Consider the following 14,421-nt stretch of genomic DNA (forward strand, 5'->3'; position numbering starts at 1 on the left):
TCCGGTAAATTCAGCTTCTTGAAGAAAGATAAGGGCATTAAGTTGATACTTGCACCCGAATCGATCAACGCTTGAGTGGCAAGTACATTTCCAAATTGGCATGGAATTATGATGCTCCCTAGATCGCCCTTCTTTTCTGGTAGCTCACTCAATACTATCTCCGCGACTTCAGCTAAATCTTTCCTAGCCGCAAAGAGACCCTTCAGCAAGTTAAAGTACTTGGGTGTTTGAAACATTGTTTCCACAAACGGAATGTTGAATTGAAGGGCTCGAACATGCTCCATGAAAGCTTTACACGCTCTAACTTTTTCACTAGGCATGGCTCTGATTGGGAATGGCAAAGGGGGACTGTAAGGCTTAACTGTTTTGTCATCTGCGCATGGACTCGTCGAGTCCATTAAAGGGACTCGGCGAGTCTGGTCGGGTTTAGCTGGAGCTGACTTTTCTGCCTTTTCTGTGTTCACCTTGGAGATCTTCTGTGCAGGTGTGAGAATTTCTTCATAGCTGGAAGTCACAACGTTCAAATTCTCCATTCTCAGATTATTTTCGGTGTTACTTGGAAGTTGACCCGGTCTTCGCTCGTTCACTTGATGTGCAAGTTGTCCTAGCTGTTTCTCAATGTTGAGAATAGATGCTAGCTGATTCCTTAGCATATTTCTGGTCTCTTGTATAGCAACATCATGATCATTGTGCCTTTTTTCGGACGCGGCTATGAATCTAGTGAACATTTCTTCTAAATCGGCCTTCTTTTCCATAACTGGTTCTTCCTTTTGATAAAATCCCCTTTCTTTCTGCTTGTATTTCTCCTCCTTAGCCTTCTTGTATTCTTCATATGGGAGCCATTCCTTCTTTGGTTTCCGCCAATTCTCGTCGTATCGATCGCTGCTTGAGTAGAACACTTGAGCTTTCTTGTTTCCATTTTCATCCAAGGCATAATCCTTTGTGAGATGGGGCCCTCTACAATTCTCGCATCCAACTCGAATAGCATGGATTGTTTGATCCATTTTTGTCATCCTTCTATCTAGACTATCGAGCTTAGCTATCACCGCCGCCATGCCATCATTTGTCGAGTTCACTACCCCCTCGACTTACTTCATTTCTTGGATTGTGGTATTCTCTAGAATGCTTAGAGAATTCTTCAATTAACTCCTTGATTACCGGGGGTTCCTTCTTCGTGAGCGGGCCTTGTGAATCGAGCAATTGCCTTGTGGTGACATTGACTCCATCATAGAAAATGGAGACCTCTTATTAGCTATTGAGGTCATGGTGTGGGCAATTTCTAAGAAGACCTTTGTACCTTTCCCAAGCTTCATAAAGAGACTCCCCGGGTTGTAGCTCGAAGTTGGCGATGGCTTTCTTCAACTTAGCTATTTTGGAAGGCGGGCAAAAGTGGTCTATGAACTCTTCTTTCATCTTGGCCCATGTGCTGACCGATCCGGGAGGAAGTGACTTGAGCCAATCCTTTGCAGCACCTTTGAATGTGATTGGAAGCATGCGAAGTAGCTGGGTCTCACATGGCACATTCGGTACATTGAAGTAGTCAGCCACATCATTTACTTCGTCCAAGTGCTTGTAGGCGTCTTCGTGGTCTTTTCCATAGAAAGGAATCTCCTTGAGTTGAGCGAGAATATGACCCTTTAGCTCGAAAGTAGCGGTAGCGGGAATTGCGGGCTGCACAAGTCCCGTGCCAGTGTCATCGCGCATTCTCTTCTTCCATTCCCCCATGGGGACTTCATCGATATTAGCCATAGTGATAGCTAAATCGTCTTCAAAATCGGATTCGTGCTCGTATGTGGGTTCTTCTTCTTCCTCGGTCTCGTACTCGGTGTCTTCTTTAATTGGGTCTTCGATTGTCAAAGAGGCACTGGATGCTCCTAATTTGCTGCTCCTCTTCTTGCTGAAACCAGATTTGAGGTTCTTTAGTGGCGAATTCTTTGAAGAAGCGGATTCTCCAACGACTTTTCCTTTGCTCCTCCGTAATGCGGATTTCGGGTCTTCGAGAGGAGAGACCGGAGGTGTATCAGATCCTCGGGTTATGAAACAACTGTAAGCAAAACAAGAAACGCGTAAAAAGAACAAAAAATAAATAAAAATTAAAACTGTGAATCAGCGATGAACTCGCCAAGTTGGCACGAGTGCACTCGGCGAGTTGAAGGCAAAAACAGAAAAATTTTCAAATTACTTTAAAAAAACGGATTTTTATTAAAACTTATTCTAATTACTAAATTACCTAAGAATTAACTTTGTGTAAGATAAATCCCACACAAAGGATCTATTAAACTAGAATTTAATGTTAATTTAAGAACCGTTCCCCGGCAACGGCGCCAAAAACTTGATATGTGTAAACTCACTTAGTTTTAAACCTACTTTTAATTAAAAAATAAACACACAAAGGCAGTGGACCTATCAATTGTGGTATAACTAAATAAGTAGGGTATCGAACACAGGGAACGGTAAATTAAAACTAAAAACTAATTCTATCTAAATTAATTAATAAGTAGGGGTTTTCTCTAGTTTTACAAGACTAGAAACTTACTAACTATCACGTAATTTAAAAAACTAGAAAAGCAAAGAATTAACTAGATTCAATAATGGGAAGGACTTATGTTTAGTTCAACTCAATTGATCCTATGGTTGATATTATGGTATTAGTGCAATGGATTAACTCTTTTGTTGGTTACCGATTCAAGTGATTAGATTCGCGTTCACTACACTAATCCTTAGTGAATAAACTAACTCAAACAGTGACCAGTTGTCTAATTTAATTAAATTCACTAGATTAATTATTAGGGTTAATTTAGACTTGAAATAGTTAACTAATTTGGTCTTTTAGTTAACTTCTTGTTGATGGTCATCACACAAGCTCACACATGAATTTACCTAATTTTCTTATTAATTCTAGTTTTATGTTCATTAATCCTAGACATATGATAAAGTGGTCACATAGACATATGAGGTTGATAATCAAAAGATGTTCATACTATTTAATTACCTTCCTATTAACAGAAAATTAATTATCATTCACACACAAGGTTCTTTATCAAGCTAAAACTAACAAAAATCACCAACATTGAATTAATCCTGCCAATAATCAAACCATAGTCTCAATTTTGTATCCCCAAACAGAAGTTTAAGAGTTTTAGCTCATGATTAAAGTAAATAACAACAAATAAACGAATTCTAATTGTCTAGCCATAATGGAAAACAAAAGATTAAGTAGAATGATGAAATTTGCCTCAAATCTCCTTCGGAATTGGATTCTAGGTTGTATCTTCGTTCTCTAGGGTTCTTCTGGCTCTTCAATTGCAGCTAATCTCTCCAGAAGGGTTCCAATTCTCTCCATGTCGATCTGAGAAGTTATCTTTATATTTGCGAAACGACTCGTCGGGTCAGGTGCCGACTCGCCGAGTCCATCTCTCAATCCCCATATGCGATAAGTCTCTGGGTCTTTGACTCTTTATCTTCTCGAATATTCGCTCAGACTCGCTGAGTACACGACCCTACTCGCTAAGTAGGTGTTGTTTTTGGTGTTTTTTTCTTTGTTCAATTCCCGAGCTCCCAACCGCTTCACCTGCTTCCTTTTGCTTCCGAGCCTCACTTTTGGACTGAAAACATAATTCAAACACTTTTAAGTACCTTTTGTCCATGATATGCAATAATTTAGCTAATAAATGATAAAAAATCTATACTTAATATGAACTAAATATGCAAATATCAAAATACCCCACACTTGACTTTTGCTTGCCCCCAAGCAAAACTGAATTTTAACACATTAGAATCACATACGACAACTCCAATCTAACCCAACCATAATGCCAAGACCGCAACGCGTACATTTGTGTCTAAAAATTTTCCTAAATACCCCCATACTCCAAATACTCTCAATCCTGATAAACATTCGCCCACTCACGCCGAACTATGCTCATTTTATGCATCCCTCCGAATCCATCCGCATAAATACCCCCATACTCCAAGCTCTTCATCTACTTTTGGTGAGTATTATCATTCATATGATTATTCCACCTCTTTCTACTCAAATCATAGGTTTCTTATACAAACTTCATCATATTTGTGTTAGATCTTCGAATCTTCAAGCAATCTTCTAAGTGTTCTTGAGTTGAACACTTTCCTTCTTCAACATCCATCCCCTGAAACCCACAATGTGAGTTCATACCCCTAACTTTTCACGTTTCTCTTAAGTTTTATGGGGGGAGGGGGGGAATACAAGTTAAAACACCAAGAAAACAACTAAACTCTTCCAACAACTTTCATACTAAAAGTTTAACTCCAATCACGGATTGTTTTGGTCAACTTAAACCTTTTAGTTTTCAAAACTGTATTAGGTGCAAGTAGTTCAGGTTCATACCTTTAAAATGACTACTTGCACATCTCCATACGATTTTTCTACAATTTATGGTGATTTTTACAAAACTGCCTATCATTTCAAGAGCAAATCCGAACCAGTCTGAGAATATGGACATTTGTACACAAGTTAAAGGTATTTAAAAATCATAATAAAAATTAGGAACAAACTAGAAACATTTTCCAAACTCTCAGAATTTACTTCTGATTTCGACTTCAAATGATTCTTCTATGATTTTTGTAAGAACGGGAACAAAAAGGTTAAAACTAGAAAAGGGTTAACAAATTCATTTCCACCTTGTAGCTTGTTGAGCAAGGCGTGTATTATTATATATACACATGTTGTTGATAGTACTTATTATTTACCCTAGTTTAAAGGTACGAATCATATGTAAGGGGTTACTACCACTACAAATAATATTAATAAATTATAATATGTATAGTTAAGCATATTATACACCACAAATAGATATGCTAAACTCTAATAGGTATAGTTAGGTGCATATGTATTACAAACACTAGGATAAACTATAATATGTATACTTTCATTTACATTACATACTCACTAAAAAAGGATTTTTCATTTCATACAACCGTTTTTGATAAACTATAATATGCATAGTTCATGTTCACTACCACTACCACTATTTGATGAACTATGATATGTATAGTTTATGTTCACTACCACTACCACTGTTTGATAAACTATAATATGCATAGTTCATGTTCATTACCACTACCACTATTTGATGAACTATGATATGTATAGTTTATGTTCACTACCACTACCACTATTTGATAAACTATAATATGCATAGTTCATGTTCACTACCACTACCACTATTTGATGAACTATGATATGTATAGTTTATGTTCACTACCATCACCACTATTTGATAAACTATAATATGCATATTTCATGTTCACTACCACTACCACTATTTGATGAACTATGATATTTATAGTTTATGTTCACTACTACCACCACCACTATTTGATAAACTATAATATGCATAGTTCATGTTCACTACCACTACCACTATTTGATGAACTATGATATGTATAGTTTATGTTCACTACCACCACCACTATTTGATAAACTATCATATGCATAGTTCATGTTCACTACCACTACCACTATTTGATGAACTATGATATGTATAGTTTATGTTCACTACCACTACCACTACTTGATGAACTATGATAGGCATAGTCTCGGTCTTTGGTTTTTAAGACTACATTCTATCTATAATTGTTAGTTTTCAGCCATAATTACTAAGTGTATATGCTAGAGTTATATATAATTTAGTCGTGATCGACTTAGAATTGGTAGGTCCGCTTTATTTCCTGTTCCTTGTTTGGTTATGGGCCTAGGGCAGACTCATTACATTCGACGGTCTATTTAACTTTAATTTTATATAACTTATATACACTTAGAAATTATAGAAGGAAACTATAGGAAATTCTAGGATGCACTATTTTATAATATAGAAATTTAGAAATTCACTCTTTAAGGAAAATATCAGATTTTCTGGGATAACTTTATCGCTTTTACAAGGGAAACAGTTTCTTTTCAAAATAAAACTCTTATGAACTCACCAACTTAATTGTTGACACTCTTTCAAAACTACTTGTGTTCTCAGGAAATCAATAAACAGGCAATCAAGTGCTTTTGAGGATAGGACGTTAAGGCGTCAAACATTTCATTTTTGTCAACATAATGTAATTTGGAAACATGTAAACTTATACTATGGTGTAACCTTTTCAATTATATTTATGTTGGTTGTGTTTACTTTGATCACTATTGCAATTGTTGTCATGATACTTTACATGAAATCCTCCACCCCCGGACGTTTCCGCCATCCTTGGTTTGGGGGTGTGACATACACAGTCAATCCCCATATATTTAATTAGTCTCTTTTGATCACAAAACTAATTCCAAATCAATACTAATTAAATAATATGATTTCATATTAATATATTAGAACTTATAATATATTAATAAATCATAAATATCCTCTTCTCAAAATTCCATCCTTACAAAGTGTTCCGGTGTCATGCAACCCAAATGGACCATGCTACTCTCGGGTCAAGTACATACTAATTATAGTTATGGGCTTAGACACTAAATCCAACAAATAAGGGGATCATTTCACGATGCAGTGGCTTGGCAACCCTCTAATATTTGAACATAAGTTATGATCCTTAAGGTTTATAAAATTTTCATTTTATCTAAAATTGGGATCTTACCCCATAAATTACATAAGGTTTATAACATCTTCATGTAATCACATGTTGGGATCTTACCCCAGAAAATACACGCGGATCATAACATTTTCATGTTATCATAAGTAGGGATCTTTCCCATGAAATATGTCACAAGTTGGGATCCTCCCCAGTATATAACATTAACATGTTATCGATTGAATTTATAGTGTTACATAAGAATTTTGTCAAGGTTCATAACCTAAACAGGTTATCCTAAGAAGGGAATTTCCCCGTATGATCTTATGATTAAGGATCCTCATCATTAAGGATCCCCATCAGTAAGAATCTTATCATCAGAAGTCAAAAGCGATCCTAACTTCTTTCCTAAGTTGAGATTTATCCTCATTAAATTCTAAGATTGAAGAACTTATGAAGCTTAAGGAAAAACTCGAAGACAATTAGGTTCCATCTTTCCTTGTTCTTAACTTTGAAATTTTTTAAGTAAAATTAAGGATCTTAAACTTTTCAAGATACTAAACCAATTGTTGATTTATAAACTTTCATCACTTCGAAGTCATTTATTATTTTAAATTGATATCTTTAAAGAAGTTTTAAAGCACTTAGATTTACCAAAATTAGTTCTTAACAAATTCTTCTATACTTGTTTTATTATAAAAATTATTTGAAACTCTTAAGTATTACAAGTCAGTTATCAAACTTTTAAAGAAACTTTTAACATTTTAAATTGCTTAACAAAGCCAGTTCTTATTATTTTAAGTTATTACTTTTAGTTCTTTAACTAATTCAATCCTTATCAAATCATTTTATCTATTATTTTCTAAAAGAACTTTATCTTGAAAATTATTCACTATTTTCAGGATCCTAACTACTTAAAAATCCTAGTACTATATTTGACACGCAGATTAAACAGGACAAGGAAATAAAGATAAATAAAAGGGAAATACTACCATGTCCTTTGAAAAGTTGCACACCAACCTACTAAGGCAAAAGCTAAATGTCTTAAATAAAGCAAAACTACTTAATTTATCTTCTTGTAGGCCTAGACCTTATTCTGATCATCATTGGCCCCATCTTTCTCTCCTCCCTCCAACAGTTGTGACGTAGGATCCCTAATGACAGGAGCAGGCTTGCTACTCAGTTAGGCTAATGCCTCATGCCAACCAACCACATTCCAGGATCCTGGGTTTTTAAGATCTTCAGCAAGCCTGGTCTTAGCTTCCCAAATAGCTATTGCATCGCTACTCTTCACCTTAGCAATCACCTCCTCAATCTCCGTAGCATGCTCATGCTCTTTCTCAGCTTTCTCTTTACTCAAAAGTTCCACTCGTTTCAGAAGATCCTCATTGGTTACCTTCCACATCTTTTCCTGTTCCTGAATAGCATGTTCAACTCTCTCATCCTGCAGCCTCAAATCGAAAGATATATGGTCGGAAACCTGAAAAAGATCAAATGACAATAAGAAATAGAAAAATAACAAAGAATGAAAGAAAAACTACATCGGAAGGAAAAGCCCCAATGGCTTTCAACGATTCCATATCCTCATCATCGAAGGAGCAAACCTCATCATAAGATAAGATTGCTTGATCACTAAAGTCATTCTCGGGAGAAGTAACAACACTAGATCGATAACGACTAGTTTTCTTAACCATGCCGAGGAAAATCGGAGGAACAGAAGAGAACAAGTAAGAGGAAAATTTACCTTCACAATAAGACGATGACGACTGAAGAGAGCAAAGAAGAAATTACCGGAAGCCCACATTTATTGCAAAGAAGAGATAAGAAAGATGATTTGGCTGCTTCTCTGTTACCTCGAGATGGATAAAACTTATCCATTAAAGGACAATTTTTAAACTCTTCTTTATCTCCTCTTTTTAATTTATTTTTAAGTTATTCCTTTAATATTCTCGAAATTAACTCCTATATTTTCATGAATAACTTGGGGGCAATTGTTAGGGCTAAGATCCTCAAAGCATTCAGGATCCTCAGACCTCATCAGATATTCAGGATCCTCAACTATCTCAGGATCTCGACTATTACCGTTATTATTATTTACTAACATTTATAACGATTATATTTTGTACTTAATTAACACATGTGCATAAATAGTCAAGAGAAGACTTATTCTCAACAGTGAGTCGTCTCAACTATGCTAAAGACTCGGAATACCGAGTCAAACAACGTTCACAAAGCTGGTCATAGAAGATCCCAGGAATATCGGGCATCTTGTTAGCTAGTTTAGACTATAAATTGACACATGTCTCTCGCACACGACACACTCTACTTACTCTTAGCTTACTATACGAACTTTTTCACTTATTCTTACTGAAATATTCTCTGTAATCATCATTTTACATTAATAAAATCATCAAGGCAGGTGATCATTATTAGGCCTGGCAATCGTGTCGTGTTCGGGTTGGCGTGTACCGGGTTGGCGGGTTGACGGGTCAAAATATGCCAACCCAAACACGACCCATTTAAATATACAGGTCACAGGTTGGCGGGTTTGGAACATAAACCCATATATGACCCGCCAACCCATTTATTTATACGGGTTCACAGGTTGGCGGGTTCGTGGGTCAGATTTGGGTTTGTGAGTCCGAATTTTAGACATTTAAGTCTTAAATATCCAAATGAAAATTAAAAACATTCATAGAAACATGTTATAGACTTAGCCTTATAGGTTACGACTTACGACCTTAGACCATCCTCCACGAGTCAAAATGTCAAAACAGTCAAATGGTCTATGAATCAATGGTATATATTATATAATACTTATTAAATATTAATACTTGATACATAAATACATTTAAAAATAAAATAATTTTTTTATTATGAATATAAACGGGTTGGCGGGTCAACCCGTTTATTTTTTGAGAAACCCATATATGACCCGTTTAATAAACGGGTTAACGGGTTGGCGGGTTGAAAAACTCAACCCAAACCCATTTATTTCGTGTCGTGTCGCGGGTCGTGTCGCGTGTCGTGTCGAGAATTGCCAGCCCTAATCATTATCACCTCCCAAGGTTGTGTCGGAGATCCTAGCAAGAATCAAGGGTTTTCCCTGTAAGCAATCGTTTCATTCTCTTTACCTTCTTTTATTGCACAATTCGAACATCACAGTCTCTCATTCAATTTGGTTGATTTATACTTGTGTAATTTTAGATCAAAACACTTACTTGCCTCATTATTAGGCTAGGGCTTAGAGAATTACTTGTAGTCTAATTGGGCAATGACAATTAGGATTCGATTTTTGCTACTCACTTAACAATGCAGCCAACAAAAGAAGATGAGAATTAATCGGCGATGCAGGCAACAAGAAGAGAAATCGACTATCGACAGGAAGCAAGCAACGATAAGCGAACATAGGAGGTCACATACCTCGTTTTTTCTTTTCTTTTATGCTTCTATCGAATTAGTGAGCCAATTTGATCAATAGATCCAATTATCCAAATATCATTGGTCTATTTTCCCCATTTCTTATTTTTTTGGGGGGCAAAAATTAATAGGATTAAAGTTAAAAGCATTGGGCTTGGTTAATCCAATATGTCAACATGTTTTCTATATAGTTGTGGAGTTTTTTTTTTCGTTGTTGCCAGTTTTTTTATGTAGTGGCACAATATGTAAAAAAAAATCGAAAAAATTTCCACTACATACATGAGTTTTAGGTATTGTCAGTGCCACACCGGGCAACTCTTTAAAACCACCCTTTAGAATATGAGATTCCGAAAAAAATAGCATAACTAGTTTTTATTACTATAATCTAATAACTTTTCATATTTTTATTTCTAACAAAGACTTGATATAGTTATATTTTATTTTTATTTTTGTTTAGAAATGGAATATGAATGTTTAAAAAAAAAATAAATGGTGGATTTTTATATGTAACACCTGTTTCCCAGAATGGATCAATGGATGGTATAAGGGAGTCAAATGCATGGTTTTGAGGAAAACCATGTGCCACAACGTGACATACAAGATGGAGAATGCGTGTTTTGGGTATGCGTCACGACGTAGCGAGCACTGTAGCCCAAGCCAATGGATTTTTAGGGTTTTCTCCATATTTAAGCACCTTAAGTTCAAGTTAGGTCATTCTTTTCAGCCTCCAACCTCTCCATTTCGAAAACCATAGCCCCTTTGAGTGTTCTTGGTGTTCTTGGCCATTTGAAGACTCATTTCTCATATTTTGATGTGGAGCTTGAAGATCAAGTTTCTTGCAAAGTATTTTGGTGAAGAGTTCAAGTGTAGATCTAGCAAAAGGACTTCATTTATGGACCATTGTGAATAAAACGCTTCCATCTTGATCTTTAGTTTTCTATATCTTATAGTTTGATCATGTATGTCCCTTTTTGGTCGTTGTGAGCTTGTGCTTTGGAGTTGAGTGAACTCCAGCACCTTTTGAGCTTATTTTATTATCTCATAATCTTGTTGGATTGGGAAAGTTTGCATCTTGATCTTGTTCTTGAAGCCATGCATGTTTTGAGGAAGGTTTTATGCTATTAAGGACTTAAGCTTACACATATAGTTTTAGGAAGGATTCCTCATGGATAAAGTTGGAAACTTTATCCATTAAGTCAGTAAAAAGAACTAGCTATGAAATTATGGACCTGGTATGAAGGAATTAAGCACTTAATGGAGATTTTAGCATTCTGCCAGAAGGCAGAAGCCACGGCGTGTCCTAGGGTTTTCCACGACGCGGCGATGCTCGGAATCGCAATTGTTTCGTCCTGGCATAGACACGACGTGACCAAGGAGGGCCCACGACATGGCAATGTCCTGCATGTTGACCGTTTGACCTTGCATTCCCACGACGTGGCCAATGAGGGCCTATGATGTAACGTTGTCTTTGACCAAGTTGATCGTTGACTTTGTGGACCTTTGACCGTTAAGTTTTGACCAATTTGTCTTAGGGTCATACTTAGAGGATTTGGGTTGTTGATTGAGGATTCATCTCTTTTGGCGATTAGTAGGTTCGCGGGATTGAATGACACAAGGTTTGAAGGAGTTGCTTTGCTTATTCATTTCTTCAGTTCAGGTGAGTTTCTCACTATGCTACGTATCCCATTGTATATCCTTTGCATGTTAGGATAGCGGTGTTGTTAGAGCACAAGTATGTTAGAAGTAAATATAACTCCTTTGCATATATATGTGCAATATGGGACACTTAGTGTCATTGTATGCTAGACTGGTAGGGTCTTGCATGTTGATCGTATGGTACTATTAGGGTTTATGTTTGGTTAGCGTAACTGGGGTAGACCAATTTTCAGGATTATACATGAATGGACAACGAAGGACTTAATTGAGAAGTGACCAATGACAGGGGAACTAGGGAAGACTAGTTGCTAAAGGTATGGACATACTAGTATTTGCTATGTGCTTATGTTACATGTTTATGTGATTGTGATAGCTTGGGTTCTATGTATTTTAAGTTGGATAACCTGATAACTCTTGGTATAATACCTAATTGTGATGTTCTTGTCTGATTGTTCGCTCTTAGGTGGGTCATTTGTTCGACTGCCTATCTGATCCTTGACTACATATGACTTTATGAACTGATAGGAAAGACTATGGTTGGATCACAACACTGATAGGAAAGAGCGTTGGATCACAACATTGACAGGAAAGAGTGTGGTTGGATCACAACATTGATTGGAAAGGTTGTGGCTGGATCACAACACTGATAGAAAAGACTATGGTAGGATCATAGCAATTGTATGTAAGACCAATGGAGTCAGGACTTGGCCTATACACTCCCTAGGGTTGGGCCTGTTACGCATGATATGTGTATGTGGATATGAAATTTGATTGCTCGGTGCTAGAGCCAAGATCTTGTGTGGATGCATTGTATGTATGATGGAACATGTGGTATATTGGGGAACTCTCTAAGCTTTATACTTACAGTTGTGGATTAAATTTGTAGGTCGTTTGCAAGAACTCAACGGGAATATACACACGCATCGAAGATTTTCGTTTCCATAATTTTGTAAACTTAACTCTGATATTGTATGGTTTTTTAATCAAATGGATGTTACCTGATGGTTTTTGAAACAAAAGTTTTAATTGGTTATTAAAATTTTAAATTAGAAAATATCTTTATAATTTTTGGGACATTACATTATAGGATATTTTAGAAAGACGATGATAAATTAATCAAATTCATATAAAAAATGAATTAGAATATGTCAATATTGGGAGAAGTTATTTAATAAATGATTAATCTTAATATAACAACAGTTTTAAGTCGGAACACATATTAACTATAGTTTATTTTGAGCATAAAAATAGCAAAACTTTTTGGCTTAGTTTTTTCATGCCACCTCGTCTAAATAAAAACTCAAAACAATTTCACAATAGAAAAACGTTTTTGCTTAAGTTTTTTCATGGATTAAAAATAATAAAATATAGATATGATCCTCACAGAATGATTGAAAAAACTATCAGTTTTTTTTTTATTATTATTTTTTTTATTTTATGAAAAAGCTCTTTTTCAAAAAGCTTGTAAATTAGCCATTCATTATGAAAAAGCTCTTGTAGTGATAAGTTTTTCATTTTAAAAAAGCTTTAAAAAATCTTTGTGTTGTCGTCGTTTTCCATCCCCCATTTCTCACATATAACAAATTTAATAATTTTTGTTAATTTGGTTTATATGTTCAGTTATAGGCCTGGTAATGGAGCGGATTTTGAGTTTTGACCATGATCCGATCTAAACGCTTAACAATTATACGGGTTTGGAGCATAGTTATTGATCCGTTTACCCGTTAACGATCCGTACCCGCTATCCCTTTCATTAAAAGGGTCGGGTATGGATCATCACCGATCCGCTCCATTTATAACCCGCCCAATATAAATTTTAGAATTATACGGTTATATTTTATACTGCCTAAATTTTACTTTAAATTTCAATCGAAAGTCCAAAGAGAAAAGACTAAAGACTAAACTATTTATACATAGGACTCGGGGACTCAACTTCTAGACTCTCAGTATTCTCCCAAGAATCATGATGTCATTTGATTTATATTTCATCATGTAAACACCAATTTCGTTTATAAATCAATAAATTCATTTATCAACTGGAAGAAAGTTTGTAATAGTTATTCTCTATCAATGCAATCGATGGTCAAAACCAATTGTGATTTTATTTAACAACATTTGTTTTATTTAATGTGTTTTCTAAATCAACATTTGTTTTATTTAACAACTATGATTTTATGACTTAAGTAAAATGTTTTTGATTAGGGTTTTTGACATAAAAACCCCCAAATTTACACAAAATGTTCGGTTATGTCCCAAGTCGATTTTTTGGTGCGTTAATGCCTCAAATACCAGAAAAATTGTTCGTTTTTGCCCCCTGGTCGGTTTTTACCTTCAAGAGTCGGTTACCCTTGTTTGACATTGACGAGTTGTTACCTTGGAGCTAAGTCAGCAATGTTGTTTTGCCCCCACCAAAAAATAAACAGACAATTGAGGATGTCAGGTTTCGAACCTACGCCTCCCACTATACAAACAACAAGATTACCAACTAAGCTGTAATGTTTTTTGGTTATTATTGTCTGAAATAATTTATTTAATGTATTCTACTAGAAAATTTTACTAATGTTAATATTAATAATAATAATATTAGTAATATTAATATTAATAATAATAATATTAGTAATATTAATATTAATAATAATATTAGTAATATTAAGATTAATAGTAATAATATTAGTAATATTAAGATTAATAATAATAATAATAATAACAATAATAATAATAATAATAATATTATTATTATTATTATTATTATTATTATTATTATTATATGTAAAAAAGTATAAATACATATATATGATA

At 35.1% G+C, this 14,421-nt stretch overlaps 1 non-coding gene across 1 annotated transcript; it reads left to right on the forward strand.

Annotated features, from left to right (window-relative positions):
- The first annotated feature begins 1,258 nt into the window (after nucleotides 1-1,258).
- LOC128129397 (small nucleolar RNA R71) lies at nucleotides 1,259-1,365 on the forward strand. The gene has a single exon (XR_008227306.1). It is a non-coding gene; the product is annotated as a small nucleolar RNA R71 (small nucleolar RNA).
- The last annotated feature ends 13,056 nt before the right edge of the window (nucleotides 1,366-14,421 follow it).

Source organism: Lactuca sativa, chromosome 9 (assembly GCF_002870075.4).
Source record: "Lactuca sativa cultivar Salinas chromosome 9, Lsat_Salinas_v11, whole genome shotgun sequence".
In the NCBI taxonomy this organism is placed as follows: Eukaryota; Viridiplantae; Streptophyta; class Magnoliopsida; order Asterales; family Asteraceae; genus Lactuca; species Lactuca sativa.